The following is a 21,573-nucleotide window of genomic DNA, read 5'->3' on the forward strand; positions in this document are numbered from 1 at the left end:
CAGTTCACATGACGTGCCTTAACCTGGGTATTTGGACATAGCCCTGTCCGTTCATTTCTGTGGATCACCATACTTTAACCATTTTTAACTTTGTTACCTATGATGTGATTTTGTTTCCTTCGCTGCTGCATTTTGCAACATTCTCACTGTAAACCTAATATGTTTTATTACAGATGCAAATGTTTTTCTTAACCTGAGTACGTTCATTATGATGCAGTTTAACGACTCAGAAAAGATTGAATTTATGGGAATGCTCTGTCCTGATGAAGATGGATTCCATCTGCACCTTCCTGCAAGATGCACTTCTTCCATCGAAACTACTTTATCTTTCATGATGCCATGCTCGTTTGATTATTGTTTTTTTGCATGACATCGCAGAAGTTGACACAGCATCCATAAATTGTATATACATTTTCTTGTACTTTTATGTATATGTCTTTTAGATGTGTTTTTACTCTGGTTTTGAGTTTTTGTTCAATTGGTCCTCTTGTTTGATCATCATTATAATTGAGTTTATTTTGAAATATGTCATTTTTTAGTATATATTAATTGTTGTATGGTGATCTGCTTTATGACCGGCAGTACTGTGTCCATTTCCACAATGGTAGGACTAGGTCTTTAAGGTGAACTTATATATTTTCCGCTGACTTGATTTCTGTTCATTATGATTGTGCTTCCTCACAGTCAGCGAAGTAGGGGATACCCATCCATTGTTTTTTACAATTCCTTTTCTTGTAACATTTGCCACCTCTTAGTCAGATACCTAACAGACTTTTGAAAGAGCACCCACGTGGTGCAGGACCACTGTCTACAGTATTGTAACTTGACTTCAAAGTTCAATCACTGATCTGCTGCTGTAATCAAGTCCGCGCTTGCAACCTCGGCTTCAACACAGACTGGTCTGGTAACAGTCTCCCCAACTCAATGGTGCGGCTTTGTTGTATGAATCAAGGACAGTACCACAGCAGCAAACAATCCTCCCTGCATCGCCGCGGGGGAGCCCCGGGCACGACACACAATGCAGGTTCCTTCAGCTTTAATTCCAGGTCTTACGTTTCTTATTCTCAAAGGTTCATGGAAGTAACAGTCTTTCTCTGAAAAAATCATGGGCACTTCCCTCCTTGCAAGCCTCTTCAGTCTTGCCGTCTTTCTCCTATTAAACTGCTGCATCCCTGTGTGCTTTCCTGCTCCGCCTTGTATCCGTGTGAGGGAAGTGCAATAAAGTCAGATGTGTTTAATGATCAGTAATTGCCAGACCAATGTATTGGGACAGGTCAGGTGTACGGCTTGGGTGTTAGTCAATTTTCTCTCAGTGAGCTGTCTGTGAGAAAGTGTTCCTAAACTTCCTACCTGGGTGAAGGTGTTACGGAGAAGGGGATACCATCTCTCGCCATCCTGCGTATCCACTTCCACTCCCCGAGGATCCCTCACCCAGGTGATCCTTCCGCACTGGTCCACCCCCAGGAGCTGGATGCAAAAGAGATGGCCGACAGATCTCTGGGGACTAGCAGGCACGACACCTTCAGGTTTCTCACATAGTGCAAAACTGTACCTTTCTTTTCAGGGGTTTGATAGGTAATTTGGCCGACACCAGTAATTGTATACATAAATCTAATTTTAGTATTGTGTGATAATATTACCTGTTAGTCATTTTTATCCCACTGTGTTTAAGTAAACAAGTATTGTTACACCGACTGTGACCTTTGACCGCAGCACTGTGTGTATTCATTGTGGACCCCTTAAAAGCTCACCACCTCTTGAGACTTGGCCTAGACTACTCGCCTAGTTACTTTGAACTGGTTTAGCTACAGCTCCCCAAAGTGGTCATCACAATATAGGTTGGCCTTCTATAGATCTGTCCAACAGGCCAGATTATAGAAAATCAGTGCCAATACATCCAGTGCATTCTACAAGCTTCTAGATTTAATATACCCCCTAGGAGTACCACCTGTTACTGATCAAGGAAAGGGGTTACTGGTTCGGTCATGAATTAAAGCAGAGGGTTGGATCCTAGCCAGCAGACTGGTCATATCCATATACGCACATGACACACCCACTGCACCACTAATTTGGAGTTCAGGGGACCCACACTTGGTATTAGGGCTAATATGACAAAGACTGAGTCTGAATCAAAATAAAGACTAGAAAGCCATGTAGTTCATTTTTGCATTCCTTACCGTCCAACTAGTGATGCTGCAAACGTTTTTGGTGATGCCTTATTTTACATGTAGCTGCATCCTATTTGTAGGTCAATAATACTATGCCATATAATAGAAAATGCTATTAGCCCATATGTAAGGTTGCCCAAAATAAATCTCAAATATAGCCAGGGATGACCAAATGCAAATTCTGTAACATTATTTGCTATTGTCTTGTCTCACATGTACAAATGTGTGCTATGACAACATAACTAAGCACAGTATAGTCCCTTTAGCATGACATTACATTTCAGCGCGTCCCTGGTACAGGCAGGATGTCATTGCTGCCTGTGTCAGCATTCTTGCCCTTTTTCATAATAGCCAGTATTTGTCAATTGCAGTGCGTTTATCTGTAGCAGAAACTGCAGTTATAACCCTAGATCAGAGGCCTTCAAACTGGGGGGCGCCCCCCCAGGGGGGCGCGGCCGCCTCCCAGGGGGGAGGGCGCTAGAGCCCAGAATGAAATGTAAAAAAAAAGATTGGAGGAAATGGGAAGGGGCAGCTCACATGGTCAGACTGGGCCATACAACAGTCTTAAGCACCAATGAAATAATGGCCAGCAGTTGCAATTGGATATTCAGTGTTTAGTCACAGAGTGTTTGAATAGTACCCAATGGGTTGTTTTTTGTTCAAATGCAAACAAATGGTGATATTTGAAGAATATTTATTCAGCAACAATGGTCAGAAAAGTGGCCCATTTTTACTGGCCTAGACTAGCATTTTTGGTAGATCATCGCCCTATTGCCCTATAGGCCAGTCCAGGCCTGCCGGCTCATCCATAATGGGTGAGGGGGGCGTCCACCCACTGGCCACCTCACCCATTATGGAGGAGCCGAGGAGCCAGCCCAGTCAAACACTGAGCACTCCCTCAGCTGCTTTTTCCAGCTGAGGGAGTGCTCCTGGGCTGGCTGAACTGTCAAAGGGAAACCGTTTGCCTTTGACAGTTCATTTCCCCAGCCGCACATGATCACTGAGCCATGCAACGCTGGGGGTGTTTTGCTTCGCCAGCCTCGCATAGCTCATTGGACATGCTAGTTGGGGCACTGCATGTATGTGCGAGGGGGTGCTCCTGTGCCTCCTCGCACATACGGGCAGAGCAACCTGGAGCGTGGCATTTTAGCAGCCACGCGAGGTACGTTTATGGCAATTTATTTTTTATTTAAATGTGTATGGATGTGTGTATGCTTGTGTTATGGGACTGTGGTGGTAGCAGGATGGGCGGCGGCACTGGGATAGTGGTGGTAGTAGGGTGGGGAGAGTCCAGGGTCTGTACTGGGAGTAGGGTGCGGTGACGGCACGCAAAGGTTCATAGCGATTTCTACATACTGTCCATCTGGCACTTTGGGGGGGGCCCAGCCTGCCCAGACTTTGCTCAGGGGGGGGGGGGGGGGGGGGAGAAATCAAAAAAGTTTGAAGACCACTGCCCTAGATTGTGGCCTTCCCTATAATCGCATGCACACAGATATCCTATACATTTAAACCTCCTCTGCCCTTACAAACCCATTATTTATCAGCAATCCTTTTGTTAAAATTTGACTGGTCCCATTTTGTCCTAAAGCAAACAGAAAACGTACTACAGAAATATTGGACTATGAATCGGCATACTCCAGTAACAAGGTGCAACAGATGGTAAAAAGAGAAGATGGAATAAAGCAATGCAGCCCAACGGTAAGCATCCTGTACACCCAGAACTATTTGAAGATAAAGGGGCTGAGGTTTCCCCATGGTAATGGTTCGGCATGTCCTTGCTAAAACTAAAGCAGTCTTCCCAACTAATTTAATCAGCAGTAGGCCCAAGTCAGATCAGACTGCGTTTTTATCATTCCTGCCTCATAGGGCTCAAATAGCTATAAAAAGCCTAAAAGCGCAGCACTTGCAGAAGAAAACCGGCCTCAAGCACTAGATGTGTTGCTGTTTGACATCCTTGCACCGCTCATGACAAATTTGCTTTACGCTTATTCTTGACTATCAAACTGTGCGTTATGCAGACTGTTCTGATGCTACATAAACACCATATACAATAAACCAGGGTATTCACAGAACTATTTAATAGTTACAAGCATTAAATGCCTTTATTCGGGGACAATACCCTGGCTCCAATGATTCAAACATATTTCCACATGTGCTGAGCTGTGGGAGCGAGGGGGGAAATGAGGGAAAGAGCCATTATTTTTAAGAGCATCTTCTTCTGGAACATTTCAGCTCATTTCTCAAGTCTACCGTTATCTTCTAGGATGTCAAAGGCCATTATTTAGATTCCTTGCATCACTCCCTATAAAATAAATGTATGCAAACTGCTGTGGATGATGCAAACAGAGGACATCAATGCCATGCAAGGAACCTATATATAGTGCATTTTCTTTGTTGCTTAGGACATTAAGGAATCCTGCATGCCAACTCATGCAAATTATCTGCTCTATTCAGTACAGTCAGGTTTCTACAGTGAGCCATATCAGATTCCTCCCTTATGAGCACTGAAATAATAGCCATTATCCAATAGAATTGACAGCAAGAATGTGACCAGTGCTGTGGGTGACTAGGGAGGGGAACGGTGCAAATCAGATCATTGTTTCACATTATATGTAATCACATTTATAAAAACACACTATGCTTGAAGGTGCACAGACCAAAGCATTTAACCAACACCTGACAGTAGTTCTAGGGTAGTCAAAACCATAGTTACTTTTGGATTACTTCCAGCAATACAGTGTAGTAAACGCTAACAGCTGAACCATGAGAAAAAAAGAAAAATCACATAGCAAGTCAAGTGGACAATCTACTTTTCAGAATAGTGGAAGACTTTCTAGGAACAGTAAAATCTATAACTGATTCAGGATAACAGATAGGGGAGTTGGATCTTGGGGTGTAATAGTCAATTACTGTTGCTTTTCAGTTCACAGACTAAGGGGAGAAAAACCCTTAGCTTATTTTAGGATAACAGTTAAGATAAGTAAAAGCTATCCTTTTGTAAGTCGCTACCAGCATCCTAAAAGTTAAGTATGACCAAGGCAGACTTATTCTGGCCAGGTTAACAGCAAGTCAGGTGGAAACAAGACCCAATTGGGGAAACTCCTATAATCGTCCTAAAAAGAATAAAGTGAAACCAACAACATTACTTTTGGGAAGAGGGGAACCCAATTCACAGGTGATTAGGTTAACCCTTTACCTACTCTGTTAGAATGCGAGACAGTTTCCAAGTAAAGTAAGACTTGAGAAAACATGTTTAAGGCGGCACACAGCTTATTCAAGGCAAGTAAATACTATATATACACTTATCAGAATAGCAAAACAAATCTTGGATAAGTAATGATTTTTTGTAAGTAATGACTTTGTTTACACCCAGAGTTTAAAGTTACCAGCTTACTTACAAATAAGCTTTTCAACACTAGTTTTACTTTTCAAGGCAGACCCTTTAAATTATCTAGCCTTTCCCAATTCTAGTACACGAGTTCTCTCGGAGGAAGAGGGACTTAGCGTTCTAGGAGTCCGCTGTAGGCAGAGTCGAGACAGGGCTCAGTTGCAGGCAAAGTCAGAGTTCCATAGGAAGACTGTTCAAACAAGTATTTTACTCTAGAGTTGAGGGTCCAGGGACTTGTGAACATTAGCCTAGGTGAATCTAGACAGGATGGTGAATGTTAGCGAGTGCTGCATTTAGATAGAATTGTGAATGCTAGTTTGCTTCGCATCTAGACAGCATTTTGAAGGTGGGACAGTGCCACATTTGGATATCAGTGAATATTGGCATGCGTCATATATAGACAGGATTGTTATTAGCCAGTGCGGGATCTAGATAGAAATGCAGAGATATTCACACGCCACATCTAGAAACAACGTGGAAATTTAGCACATATCACTTCTAGATAGCAAGGCCAATAACCAACCCACTAACAATTTCACCCCTCTGCATACACCTCTCAAACTCTAACCAGACAACCACAACCCTAAAGCACAAACCACACAAACTACACTGCAACAAAACAAACCACACACAGCTTTGCACAAGCACCCCAAGCTCAGCAAACGGCGTTAACTGAACTGAAGCTGCCAACAGCACATCACTGCTCTTGCACTTATCACGCTCGTTCCCATTAACTCATCCCTTTTCAGATTTGCCAGGGGACCACTCGGTGGTCGGTACAAATATCCTTTAACATTAACTTCAGAGAAGACACCCTAGTAGGTTTCCAGCCGGGGCCTAGGTGCACTGGACAAGGGACCTCCCAATCATAGACAACACCCCAAAACTACACAAGAATCAGAAGAGATTTAAGGTGGGTAAATGCCCAAGCCAGCACAGAAGATTTTGCAGCACGCAGACTTCAGGATCTGCAACCAAAACCCTGGCCGTTGAATTCTTTCATCAATAAAACAGGACATTGGAAGGACTTTCAACAGGGACCACAGGAAGGCTCTAGGCAAGTTTTTCCTCATAGCTGGATGCAGCTCTGGATTTGGTGCCTTTTTCACGAGCACAGAAAGACAGAATATCACTGGTCGGATTGTCAGTTGCATGGTCTAGCACTCTGGTGATGTGACTTCTCAGACTAGCTTCAGGTCTCTAGAAGTCCAGCAGGATGCCCACTAGATTAAAGAAGACCTGCATTTTAAGCCATCCCATGCCGTGCTGCGACCTTGCAGGGCTGGAATCCCCTGGGACCTTGAGCCATTGTGCAATGCACGGTCTTCCAAATCTTGCTAAAACTTTAGGGGCTGCAGGAGAGGAATAGAGTGGCATACCTGGGAGAACCAGGTGGTAAGTTCTTTAGCTCTGGGGAGGTGGCCAGCCTCCAAAGGATCTACCACAGTTTGCGAAGGTCATCAACTGACTGGTATCTTGCGAATGTCCCCTTTCCCACTAGCTGCAGGGTGTCTTGTGTTACGTTCTCAATGGTGCTGACCAATGGTAGTGTATTAAAGTTCTGGCGGTCAGCAGAAATGTTACTCCAGTAATAACAAGTTTTTCCCCACGGTGGGCTGTGAATACATTTGGTACCACATGGGGAGGCATTGTAATGGGAAACTTTGCTTCAAGCCCTTCGATCAAAATCTAGCCACTGTTCCGTTTGATGCTTCCCCAGCTGTAATAAACAACGATGCTTCTTGCTTGGCGTTTGCTCTACTTTTTGGGTATGTGGTTTTTGACTACATTTTTGGAGGCCCCAGTGAGATCTCAGCCCTCGCAGGCAGCCACCCTCCCTGGGGGGCGCCGGTGTGGTGATCGCAAACCTGCTTACCAAAGAGGCCCTGCAGATGCCAAGCTTGCAAAGGTCTGCCAGTTCCCGAGCACCGTCCCATGCTCAGTGGAAGGGTGAGCCCATGGCGTAGGCTCAGTACCAAGCACCGCCCCGTGCTCAGTGGAAGGGTGAGCCCATGGCGTAGGCTCAGTACCAAGGGGAGTATCCAGGATGTGAGAACCATGGAACAAGACACTGCACAATATTGCATGTCTACGGAGGGGGAGGGATAGATTTTTTTTTTTAATGGTGTATAGGACACATCCTCGGAGAAGGGAGGACAATAGCAGTGTAAATATTAGAGCATACCACCCGACATGGAGTGGGCTCTGGTGTGGGTACACCTGCATTAGAGCGGGAGGTGTGCAGTGACGCGTAATACAGACAATTGTATACTTGCATCATTGAGGTACAAGTTGTGTTGGTTTATTTGTATACAAGCGTGTGGTAGTTTGAATCATTCAGCGGTGACGGCTCGTGGTGGAAAAGTCAGCACCAAGAGGTATCTCTTGTAAAATAAGACTTTTGCATTTCAACAGCAGGAGTGTGCCAGTGATGCATGTTTAGACACTGGACACTTGTGCCATCATAGGACCCGGTGAGCCCAAGGAGAAGGGTGAATACCAACTTTGAGTCGTAGGGCCAGAGTGAACGTTGAGGAGTGATAGGGAATAAAAAAGGAGCATAGTTGCAGGAGGTGGATTTTGGGGGGTTGGTGTTGGGTACGGGGGAGGAAACAGGGTAGTAGAAAAAAAAGGAACGCATGGCTTATGTGGACAGTCCCCCTACACCACATGTGCCGCTATTGCCCCAGTAACGCGATAAACTATTAAAATACCATTATCGGTGGCCCAGGGAGACTGCAGGGCAATGTGTTTATGCATGGCCAGGGGGGAAGGGACATTTGACAGTAAAATAGAGGACATTTTCCCTTACCTACCATAATAAAAAAAGGCTCCAAGCCAAAAATCAGAACACACAATAGGTCTCTGGAAATTATACAAGGAAACTAAAAGGGGAAAAATGTATTAAAGAGGGGGGCAGACAGAGCTCACCACCCCCCACCCTTTGGGTTATATCCACCTTGCGTCCACTCGCAGCATGTACCAACCCTCGTGGGAAACCTAGAGAGACATCAGGGGGGAAAGAGAAAGTAGCACAAAGGAGGTGCATGTGGGGCGAAAGAAATTATCGAGCAGAATTGAAAAGAATACGTGCCAAAAGGTGAATGTGTCATTTAGTGAGGCGGAACAGGTGATAGAGGAGAAAGAGCAAAGGGGATAAGGGAGAAAGGTTATCAGGAAGAAAACATTCAAATTAGATGGGGAGGACAAAGGAAGAAACAAGTAAGATGCAGCCTCAGACAAAGGGTTATTAGCAGAAGAATGGATTGACAGGACAATGCCGCCTGGACTCCAACAGCAAATTTAGGGGAAGAAAAGAGCGGAAACGACAGGACAGTGAGGGTTGCGACAGGGATTGGGGGATTGGTCCACAAGTGTCTTACGTAATATGACAGGGAAGGTAAAAGTGGGGTTATCACAAGCTGTCTGAGAGGGAGGGACGTGACCCAAGACACAGGTAATACAGTTAATACAGAAGGGACAAGTGGGAGCCCATTATGTGCCCTGGTAAACAATGGACCAGGACAAGCCAATATGTAGCCTGCCCTCCCTGGTAGCCAGGGTCAGCAAATGGATACAGACACTCAAGGAGGCCGGGGGGGGGGGGGGGGGGGGGGGGGGGTGTCGGGGTTACTGAGACAGCGGGGATGATGCTGGGCGGAGGGGGTATGAAACGCGTTTGCCGCAATTATAGGAGAACAGGCAGACAACATTTGGAATCAGGCTGGCTATAAAGGAGGGAAATTGAGCACCAATGCTCACGACGGAGCTCCATTTAAAAATTGTCGAGCACATGTCTAAAGAGTTAAGAAGCATGTATCCAGACAGCTACGGCCTGGGGCCAGTGATGGCTTACAAAATGAAAGGAGACTTTTATAATTGTTTATTTTCATGTGCTCAATACCCAGAGGTTTCTAAGCGCGGACCCGGGGTTCGAACTGTGTTGCTCTGAGTCTTCTGGATTCCAAGGCTAGCACCTCCGCCCAGCGAGTTCAGGATTTATGGACCCAAGAGACGCGAAGGTCACGGGACAAATGCATACCATTGTTCGATCACATACTAGTAAAAGGAGTGCCAACAGACATACAGGCGTCCTTGAACAAAGTAATGGTATAGAAGTTAAGGGCGGGTCTGAAATACAAGCCACAATAGTACATTACTGTAAGAGGAAGCAAGAAAGCGAGAGGCAGGCAGCCGAGAATGCAGCAAAGTCAGAAAACAGATCAGTACAAAAGAAACTGGCCAAATACATCATGGAGGAGTGCTGTTAATGGCAGATGCCGCCAGCACAGCACAGGGAGGGTTTCCCACAGGACAAACGCCACAATAAGGTTACATGCAGCCGCAGTATGGACCACCACCATAGAGGGAATTACACGCATAGGGGGATACTTCCTTATGGTAAGAGGGTTTTCACAAGGATATCAAGGAACAGGATACAGTGTTTTCAGACCATGCTACCTATGTCTGAACATGGGACGGGAAATGTGGCACACACCTGTCCATTTATGCAACCGGTAGTGCAATAGCAGGGGCTTCAGTGGCAGCAAATGCAGAGTCCTCCAGGGCAGATACAACCAGCACAGATACAACCAGCACCGATGTCAGAACAGCAGGTGGGGGGTGGGTGGGGGGGGGTGGGGGGATGGGAGTGCAACTCCAAGCAAGGAAAACCATCAGTGGGGCAACGGGCCAGGCAATGATTGAGCCACACGCAGTAGCAACCACAACCACAGTAGTGCTGGGGCAAAGCGTGATGCCCCATTACACAGGAGTCAGCATGTTAGATGGAAATCTTCCCCTTCCCACCAAATAACAGCAATAGGGGGGCACACAGAAAGCCACAGTGGGTCCAGTCCTAGCAGTAACGGATGACCCCAAAGTAGCAGTGAAAAAAGTGGGTAATTTCTCATAGAAACTGGAGCAACCATATCCTGCATTAGGGATGGAGGGGGTCCCATTCACTATCCAAGTGATGGACACGCAGGGCTTTTCTGAGGCAGTGGTCACGGTTCCAGTAACAAAAGATTTACCATTAATCATAGGGCCACGACACCTTGTAGCTCGCTTACTGTACTCCAAAGACACACCCATCAATATATTGGGGGAAGAGACCTACTCAGCGAACTGAATGCAACCACATCATTCACAAAGAAAGATGTGTGCTCCACACCCAGCATTTACTACGCCCAGGTAGCAGCTGCTCTTTGCAGCACACACGCAAAGCACCTTGCGAGCACAGACCCTATACCACAGCATGGTCATATAGGGGTCGAAGTTCTGCTAGGATGGGTCCCGTGAATACAGGGGGAGGGTGTTTAAACTGGCTTTGCGGGGAACATCACAGATCGAAGGGCCCTTCCGGCACTTGCATATCGATTGTGTTGACATGCAAGAAAGATGTGCCTCATACAGGTACCTAATCATAGTGGTATGCCCATTTACATGTTGTCTGGAGTTGGGGCCCTGAGCAAATGATACAAAATCTGCAGCGAAGATCCTAGTGAGGGAAGTATTCCCGAAACAGGGTGTATGTGTGGAGGTAAGGTCAGATAATGGCCAAAACTTAGCCAACAATCTCTTTGAGGAAATAACATCTCTTAGGGATCAAACACAAACTTTGCACAGTTTACAAGCCGCAGGCGAACGGTATTGTGGAGAGAATTAATTTATTACTAAAAGAGCGATTGGCGAAGCTAAATACTATGTGCCAAAATTGGCTTTTTTGCCTCGCCTCTTGCACTTCTCACCCATCAAAACGTACCTTCTGCAGAGCACAACCTTACCCGCATGACATTTTAGCAGGAAGTAGAATGCATGCGCCAGTCCCTCCTTCACGTTCAATTCCAGATAGTAACCCTAGCTCAGAAATCCTTGGCAATGATATTAAAGACTAATTGAGATGACCAATGTGCTTCGCTATATATACCGCCAGGTCCAGCAATCTACAAGTAAGAGAACCAACCTTGAAGAGTGTGCACAAGACTCATGCATTTCCAAAAACAGCCTCTTTAACCAGGGGACAAAGTACTTAATCGAAATGCAGAAAGAAAGTGGAAGGAGTCCCAGTTTTGTGGTCCTTTTGAAGTGGTCTTCTCAATACCCACGGCAGTGAAAAAAGGACAATGCGCATGGATTCACCACATAGTTGTTTGCTGCGATACCAACAGCACATCGGAAAGAGGAAGAATCACTTGATGGGGAGCATTAGCTAAATTACATTGACATTTTGTACTAGAAAACGGTTTTACAGAAGACCAGCAATAGAAATGGAGGTCAGACAGAAAGAGGGGGTTATATATAAGTGTTGTATTGTTCAGCATCTTTGTTTTCAGTCTCGTTTTCTGGCATTTAGCACATATGGATAACTTTAGCTGGCGGTGATATTGAGACACACCCCAAGTGAAGTATAACTAGCCCAAAACAATTCTTCAAAATGGCCAGGGGTGGGGCCTCAGAAAATGTATGTTATGGAAAATTAAGATGGTGGGGCTGGGAGCACCAATGGTAGATGCCATGTGTGCTCACTCATCCCACAGCTCACAGGAACGCCAAAGAAATTCTTGCCACAAGGTGACCACAGAACAGCTAAGATGTCTGGTACATATGGCTTTGTGCCAGACTAGGAGTATGCTCCAGGGGCATACAGTGGAAGTAAAGTGGATTTTTGAGGGGGAGGTGGTGTACGAGGACAAGCTGGTAGAGGCTGAGGTGAGGCCCCCTGCACCCCGACCGCAATGAGCCTGTGATATTAAGTTTGAGCGTGGTGCGCGCTTCCTCCTGCCTGCCTTCCGTGTTTGTCTCCCCGCCTTCTCCCCCAACTGGTCCAGAGTATCCCATTAATGCAGTCGTAGGAAAGCCCTCTGCCCGTTGAAGTCCCTGCAGCTAAGGGCAAAACCAAGAAGTGTCTGCAGGTGTCAGGAAAGCAGGTAGCCACCGTCCAACAGTCTACTAACCCAAGCCCTCATTCACACATACAACCCAAAGTAGCACCTACTACCCTAGTTAAAATTGATAATCTCCAAACACTCCAACTTAAAATCCATCTCCCCAACCGCCGCTCCTCCACCTGCGACCACCACAAGCAGTGCCCGACAGCATCTACAAGAGCTAGACGAAGACCACACTGCTGTCAACCAGCATCAACAGACAAGGTAGGCACAATTTCAGGTACAAATTGCTGCGCTACCAACTAGAAATCTCAAATCTAGGTGTTTAGATCTGCCATTCTGTGAAACATAGGCCTCTCTCCCACCATCTAGGAGTCTCAAATGTGAATGTTTCTATCGGCCATTTTGTGAATCCGCCCCACGTCATCTAGGAATCTCTAGCTTAATTGTGTTGCTCCCACGCTCTCAAGCTGTGAAGTGCTAGCCCTCTACAACTTTCTAGATCTGGGTGCTGTCCGATTACTGCCTACCATCCTGTGGGACTTAGACCTTTAGAAACACTTTCTGGGATCCCATAACTGTAAAGGCATTAGCTCTATAAACCACGTTGAAACCCAAGCTTCCCTGTGCAACCCGCCCGACTGCGCCAACCAGACGCCATAGACTGGGTAAGTGCACATATCTAGTGTTGTATCCCAATTGGAAGTCCACCTCTCCTCAGACACAATTTGGCATTCCAGTCCTACTAGATGGTCACCATGCCACACACTGGTCGAAGCGGAGCAGCACGCTGGCACACCAGTAAGCCAGATGAGCCCCACCACAGCCAAACCCAACCACCACAACACACAACCCATCCCTGCACCTCAATCTGGAACCCTCATACATCACCTATTCCCCCGCCAGACCAGACCCCCCCCCAAACTCACTTCCCCCCCCCACGTAGATCCCGCTCAATTAAGAACGGCAAGATGGAGAGAGGGAGCCGAGAACATTGTCCTCCGGAATATACCGGAACACACAGCCACAAAGTTGAATTTTGAAGTGTTCCCAATAGCCACTCATTGAAAGTTGAATTTAGAAGTGTGCCCAATAGCAGTTTATGGAAAGTTGAATTTAGAAGTGTTCTCAATAGCCCCTCTGTGAATTTAGAAGTGCGCCCAATAGCCCCTCATTGAAAGTTGAATTTAGAAGTGTGCCCAATAGCCCCTCTGTGAATTTAGAAGTCTGCCCAATAGCCGTTTATGGAAAGTTGAATTCTGAAGTGTGCCCAATAGCTGCTTGTTGAATTTAGAAGTGTACCCAATAGCCGCTCATTGAAAGTTGAATTTAGAAGTGTTCTCAATAGCCCCTCTGTGAATTTAGAAGTGCGCCCAATAGCCGTTTATGGAAAGTTGAATTTTGAAGTGTTCCCAATAGCCCATCATTGAAAGCTGAATTTAGAAGTGTGCCCAATAGCTCCTCTGCGAATTTAGAAGTGCGCCCAATAGCTCCTCATTGAAAGTTGCATTTAGAAGTGTCCCCAATAGCTGCTCATTGAAAGTTGATCTTAGAAGTCTGCCCAATAGCCCCTCATCGAAAGTTGAATTTAGAAGTGTGCCCAATAGCCCTTCTGTGAATTTAGAAGTGCGCCCAATAGCCGTTTATGGAAAGTTGAATTTGAAGTGTGCCCAATAACCACTCTGAATTTAGAAGTGTCCCCAATAGCCCCTCATTGAAAGCTGAATCTAGAAGTGCATTTAGAAGTTGAATTTAGAAGTGTGCCCAATAGCATCTCTGTGAAAGTTGAATTTAGAAGTGCATTTAGAAGTTGAATTTAGAAGTGTGCCCAATAGCCTCTCTGTGAAAGGTGCATTTAGTAGTGTGCCCAATAGCCTCGCTGTGAAAAGTGCATTCAGAAGTGTGCCCAATAGCCTCTCTGTGAAAAGTGCATTCAGAAGTGTGCCCAATAGCCTCTGTGTGTGGAAGGGGTGAGGGCGTAGAGGGCGCAGAGGGGGTGAGGGCATAAAACGGACGAGTGCATAGAGCGGGTGAGTGAGCAAAACAGATGAATGCATGATGCGTGACGTACATATAATGGTTTGGAATGCAGGGAACGCTTGAAAGAGCATATAACCCATCATATCTCACCACCACGCTTACTCTCTTCTCTACACCACCACTCAACTAGAACACAGAGATACTATGACACCATTCGGTATAACTGTTCTCATACCAACATCCGCTGCTCACTCCACATCATTCTAAGTAAACACTGCTGGTTACACCACCCCCCCCCCCCCCAGCCAGGCGTTCTCCTCAGGCCTGACGCAGCCACATTCGGTCTGGATAAATCCTGCCAGAACGAACACATACTACTGATCTCTCAACCACCACACCTACCGCTAAAAAGCAGCTATTACATGAATACTGCACCAGCTGCACACATACCCGGTGCTCACAGGCACCTTGACTCTCTCTCTACCGACCTGATCTTCGGTTCCCAAGGGCGTTCAACCTACCAGCGCCTTCAGACCATACCAAGGGTATATAAGGCGCTATATAAATGCAAAATAACATAACATAAAACACCTGTCACACACCACTCCTGCCACAAACCACTCACACTACCCCTGAACAACATTGCACCTCCAACTTGCACTTCCCTAGCCTCGGCGCAGCAAGAGCAGCTCCGGCCAAAACCCCAAGCTCCACAGCCTCTCCCACCCTCACCCACACCCCTTGGGTTGTCCAAAAACCAAGGAAAGCCACAGACCAAAAGGCACCTTATGCCCCTTCTAGCAGCACCCATTCCCCAGGAGAGATCGCAAACAGCCACCACACTATAGGACAAACCTCCCCACCCACACACAATCCAGGCCTAGCCCCATTCCATTCTCCCATTCCAGTGGTTCCACTTTCTCCACACTACACCTCCACCGCATCCCTGCTCCACCTAACTCTGCCCCCCCACCACCTACAAGGACACCCCCTCAATTATCATGCGTACTCATCAACACCAGGTCAGTCTCACACCAATTCCCACTAATAATTAAGGAAACCTCAACCAAAACTGAATATGAATCCCTCAAGGTAAAACTGCATCTCTCAAACTCAACCTTGCACAGATTCCCACTTATCTAAAGACCCCCCCGGCTATAACAAAGACTTCGCAGACACTTGGTGAAGTGATGGCCACCTACCTCATCCAACACTCACCGTTTTAGGGGATTTCATATGGTTCATTTCACCTGCAAACCCTAGGACCTGATCATTCACAGACAATCTAGAGTTACTCAACCTGACAATATACATCTCCACACCCATCCACAAGGGAGGTCACACCCTTGATGCGATCAGCACTACCCAGCCCCTCGCCCCTTATCATGGACTAATCACTCAGCAATTTACTTTCCATACCACTGAACACAGCAGTCAAGAGTATACACTACCACCACCAACCACCTCTCCTCTCCTCTCATTCCACTATGCAATGAGGTCATAATCAAGATCTAGCACACTCACTCCTCAACTCTCTCCATACACTTGCCCTCTAGCGATCAAAACCTTCGCCCTCTGGCTTACAAACTCCCTCACACCACTGGACGTCTGAGATCAGGACCAACACCCAGGCAGTTCACTGACAAACATCACTAAAAATCCTCAAGCACCTTCTTGAACGGACCCGGAGAATCGACCCCACAGCCTAGAACAAAACCGGCCTAGCAAGAACTAGAGCAGACGGACTGGAAATTAGAAAAACCAAGAAAACATTCTATGGAAACAGAATACTAAAAGCTCTAAACCCAAGCAAGGAACTGTATAGAATCATTAAATTCAAATCCCCACCCTGCTCGAGCAACCCTCCCACCTTTTTCCCCCAAGCACTATGTGACACTGTCTTACACTTCCACAATGTCACTATTAACAGACTCAGCCATCATCTCTAAATTGGAACACATGCCCCGCCCCCCACCTCCCCACAGGCTGACCTTCGTCAAAACCTGCCCTCAATACAAGTTTTTAACTCTTTCTCTCCCATTTCAAACCAAGAGTTCCACTCGCTTGTAGCAGATTCAGGCTCCCCAGAGGACCCCTGCCTACCCACACGGGTCAAAAACATCCAAACCTCAACCTGTGCCAGTAGTATTGCATGCTCAATCCCAAACCACTCCCATCAGGATCCATCACGGCAACCCTAAAAACCTCCTACATCAAACCCATCCTCAAAAAAAAAACGACACTTGACCCACAACTCCCTCAGAACTACCGGCCAATCTCCAACAGACACTTCATGGCCAAACTGATAGAACGCACAGCATACAAGCAGCCTGGCCTATTGGCCGAAGCCAACAACCTCCCAGACCCTGCACAATCAGACTTTAGGGGGGGTGGGTGGGGGTGGGACAGAATCCTCCCTGGTCTACATCTGGGACGACCTAACAGAAGGCTGCGCTGTACTCGTCCTACTCTAACTCTTCACAGCCTTCAATACCATCACACTATCCTACTAGACAGGTTACAAACACTACGAATCAGAAACAGACCTCTCATGGATCTCTTCTTTTGCCTCAAATAGTTCTCCTCCACAAGTTCAATCCAGCTCACGACAAGTAAGAAAAGGTGTCCCACAAAAAGCATCCCTATCGCCCCTAATCTTAAACTACCTAAAACCCCTGCCTGCAATCATCTGCTCTCACAATCGTACATGATACAACTACACAGACAGATCATCCTCAAAATCGCCAAATCTCAAGGCTCCGGCAGTCTGGACCAGTAATCAAGCCTCTCGGATATTCACCACTGGATGACGACCAACCACCTCATACTAAACCCTGGAAAAACTGAAATCCTAGTTTGTGGGAAAAAAGCCCCCCCCCCCCCCCTCCCCAACCCCTTGGACCAGCACCAGAAACTTCAAACATGATAAAAAAAACCTTGGATGCACATCGGACATGGACCCAACACACCACGTCCGTTTCTCCCATCTCCGCCTAGACTACGCAAACTGCCTCTACCTGGGCGCTCCAACTAAGGAAACTCGAAAGAATCCAAAATGCAGCACATCAGCCATACACTAAATGGCTCCATTGGCTCCCGATCGGTTGATGCACTCCCTTTAAAGACATGTGCATCACCCTCCGCGCCATCCACAAAACCAGCTCAGAATTCCTTCAAAACAAAATCCTGCGATAGCAGCACTCAAGGAGTCTCCAATCGCGCACTGCATATCGCTTAGTGGTCCCACTTCACAACTACTCTAGGCTGGGCGGATTCTCGTGTCCTGTCCAAGCGACAATTATCTGGAAATACCTATACATTTCGCAATACTGAAAATCGGAAATTCAGAAAGGCCCTAAAAACCTGGCTTTTCCCAACATACTCTTGAACCACTACACCTCTCTAAACTACATTGCTGAACCCAACATTCCTATACACCAATTACAGCACAGATGCCGGCAGCGTTCTCAGCAGATCACCTTGACACGCCCGCATGCACAACACTCCTACCAAATAAATACTGTAGCGAAGCCAGCAGCATTTGCTGAGGCACACTGCATTAAACCCTACTCCTTCAATCATAGCACCAATAGGCAGCACTTGCATCGACTCAAACTGACAAGCTATCGCCCCATGTACAACAACACTCCTATCCGATGAATACACAGGGAAGCGGGCAGCATTCTCTGAGGCATAAACTCACTCGCCCTCGCTGCTCAGACTTCGCTCCACAGAGCGCGCGAACAATCAGACCATGCCGGCCACATTGGACAAAGAAAGAACGCTGCAGCCAAACTACATTAAAATATACAGTACGTATACCTTACACCACGTAAGTGGACACAGGCACGGCCGTACATGCATGCACAATAGAATGCAACTATGGGTATGCCATTCCGGTCTAGAAGCACACAGCCATCCACACTGAAACCGCTGACGTGCCTCAACACCTCTACCACTAGCATACAACGACTACCAACTAAGGAAATTCGGTATAGCTGGGTACACAGCAAATCTTCAGCAATAGCACTCTGTCCAAGAATCAACAACAGCGCTCACTCACGTGCTTGACATTTGGGCTTAGTGGAAGTGTTGCCAGCCACCTAAGCCCAAAGTCTGCAAAAATGCACACATTCTCTCTTGCATCACCAGCGTCTGCATTCATCCCAAGCACTATATAACAGTGACCGTAAGGGCACAAAAGGGAAGACATGTGCCCATTGTACATAAAAGAATATACTACAAGCAGCCTACCAGTTAACGTGCGTATCTTGCCCTTTTACGCATGTAAATATGGCAAAGACGGATCATTTAATTTTGTACTGCGTACCATGTACGCTTTGATTTATTCGTTAAAAAAAATATACTTTCCAACCACTAGATGGCACTGTAGCATTTCTGTTAGCAGCATAGCCTTCTTATGCATGATGGTGAATTTCCAACTGAAAGACCAAATCTATGACAGCTAAGCGAGCAACACAATAAAGCATGCACCCTTTTAAAATGTGTTCATACCCATAACGTATGTGTTGGATAAGTTTTACTCTCTTGCAGAGGAGAAAACTCATTTTTACTCCCTTGAAATTGCATTTACGCTCCAATTTGAAAAATCATGCGTAAAATACTCCCACCTCAAAATCTTATCTGGAGCACGGACTACAAGGCAAATCAAGGGTTTGGTGCAGCACAATGGAAAATGGGAAAGGCACAGTGCAGAAGGATTGGTGGCTGCGAAGAAAATAAATGCGGGAAGAAGATGCAGTACATGCTTTAACATGGATAAACAAAAACTCGTGTCCAGAAAACAAAGCCGCTCACGCAGTATTCTTTGTTGTTTCAGAGCAAATGGAACAATAATGCTGGGGATGAATACCGGTTGGAGTTGGACAATGGGACATTGCAGTGTTGCAAAAGGGGACTTCCACCACATTTTAAATTGTTCAGCTCAGGATCTGTCTTATTTACCCCTCTCCTGCTTCCTGGGGTACAAGCGGCAGACCATACAATGTGGCTGCAGATCACAACTATCAACGGCTTGAACTGGCGAATGCAACCGAAAAGGTTCCAATGCGGTTCATGAGGAGCAACGGGCCATTTAACTGTCCCTGTGCTTTTCGTGATCCTCATCAATGCCTGCATCTGCAGTCAGAATTATCCATTGGTGTAAATGCCACCAGCATGAGCAGTTGTAAAATGGCATTACTGAACATTAAGGTCGAGGAGGTACTAGCAACACCCCAGTATGAAGAATGAAGAAGTCTCACAGCACACCGAGAGTAATTTTTGGAAGGATATTAGGAGGAAGGGGACATGAACAGTATAACTGTGTGGGTGTGCAAGGAAAAGGGACAAGGAATGAGCAGGACAGAAATGCTGATTGAAGGGACAGGAGCTAAGAGGGAGGGGGGCGGCGGGAGGAGATGCGTAAAGGTGCCAATTCAGCGCCAGACAGGGAGGGGGGGGTGTAACGCACAAATGCAAAATGCAAAAGTAAGGACAGGGGGGTGGGAGAATGGTGGGGACAGCTGCACGGGAAATGACAGGCATTCTAAGCCACAGACGCGCCCCGTACAAAGGGCTTCACCGGGACCGTTAGGGGGTAGTGATGCATTGGGTGTGCAGGCAGTCCAAGACACTGGCTTACGATTAAAAAGGGAAAGGATAAAAATAGTGCCATCATAAACACAGTGGGAAATCACGCTACCGAGCAGGACTTGGGAAACCTGGATCTGCACACAGTGATGCAATCACAGGGCGGTCAGACAAACTAGCCATCCTACACGACAACAGGGAGAGTGGCTCTGTACCAGTCACATGACCATTGATGCCCATCGGCAGGCGGCTGTGGGAGGGGTACACTGGACGGAGTGGCGTTCCTGGGAGAACCAATCAAACAGTAAAATCTTTGGGGGGGGGGGGGCGGGGGCTGGGGGGGTGTGCCCAGCCTCCAAAATATCTACCACAGAGTTCACGAAGGTTATCAACAGGTATCGCGCTTTGCACCAGCTACAGGGTGTCTCGCGTTTTGTTCTCAATGGTGCTGACCAATGGCAGTGTATTAATTTTGGGGCTCAGCACGAGTAATAAGTTGTTCTGGTGTGGGGGTGTGAATAAATGTGGTACTGCACAGGGCGCCATTGGAATGGGAAACTTAAACCATTTGCAATAATGCATCACTAAAAAACAAACGTAGAGGAGGTGATGTACGAACCAATAAAATCCCTGGGAAACATAGAAAGAGTGAATTTTCCAACATTGAATTTCTGTATTCCCTTCAGACGTCAGCCTTCCGATCAGAGCCTATCCACTGTTGTTTGATTTGTGCCCACACAGCTGTAATAAACAGCGTTGCTTCTTGCCCGGTGTTTGCTCGTATGTGGTTTTTATTATGCTTGAATTGGTGGGCACCTGCAGGTGTCCCCAGTCAAGTACGGGGTTATTAAAGCCTTGCGGGAAAAATATGTGAGGGCAGGCATATACGCAGCAGTGTCGAAAGCCAGAGACCAAGAAGAATGAAAATGGAGGAGTGTCGAGCAAAGGTAAGAAAGTTTGAGGCATTGTTCTTTTTGGTTAAGTGTGGAATGCAAAATCAGATGGGGTGTTGTGGACGACGATATGGTTAAAGGCAGCTTGGAGGATTTGGGAGTGGTGGGACAGAAGAAATACCACAAATAGATTGTTCGTGTGAGCAATCTCGGTATGACCATGGCCACGTTGTAGCATGATGGCATGGAGATCAATAGGGCAACCTGGAGTAGGGCTTTTCTGTATTTTGATCAATCTGAAACTACTTTTAAGAGCATTGGAGTGTTGCAAAGAATAACCATTTTAAATTCTAGCTATATTAAACAAGATTGTCGACAATCCTTTGAATTTCACAAAGCACGTTTTGTGTTGACTATGTACATAAATGTGAGCCATGTTGATCAGTTAAGACTGTCAGAAAATGAAAAGGTCCATTCAAACGGGTCCCTTCTAAACCAACTTCAACTGCAGGATATAACAAATTAATCTTTAAAATAACTGTGCGTTTGAACTATGTGGCATCTGAATAATTTCGATTGATATAAAATGGATTAAAATTAATCATTAGACAAAATGTTTTTGCTTGTATGGATGGTCTTTATAGTTCTGAACATAATGATAA

The 21,573-nt window shown here is 46.3% G+C and overlaps 1 protein-coding gene across 1 annotated transcript in view; it reads right to left on the reverse strand.

Moving 5' to 3' along the window:
- EIF2S2 (eukaryotic translation initiation factor 2 subunit beta) overlaps nt 1-21,573 on the reverse strand; it is a 238,439-nt gene that overhangs the window by 203,692 nt on the left and 13,174 nt on the right. The window lies entirely within an intron of this gene.

Source organism: Ambystoma mexicanum, chromosome 3p (assembly GCF_040938575.1).
Source record: "Ambystoma mexicanum isolate Mex_15411 chromosome 3p, UKY_AmexF1_1, whole genome shotgun sequence".
Lineage (NCBI taxonomy): Eukaryota > Metazoa > Chordata > Amphibia > Caudata > Ambystomatidae > Ambystoma > Ambystoma mexicanum.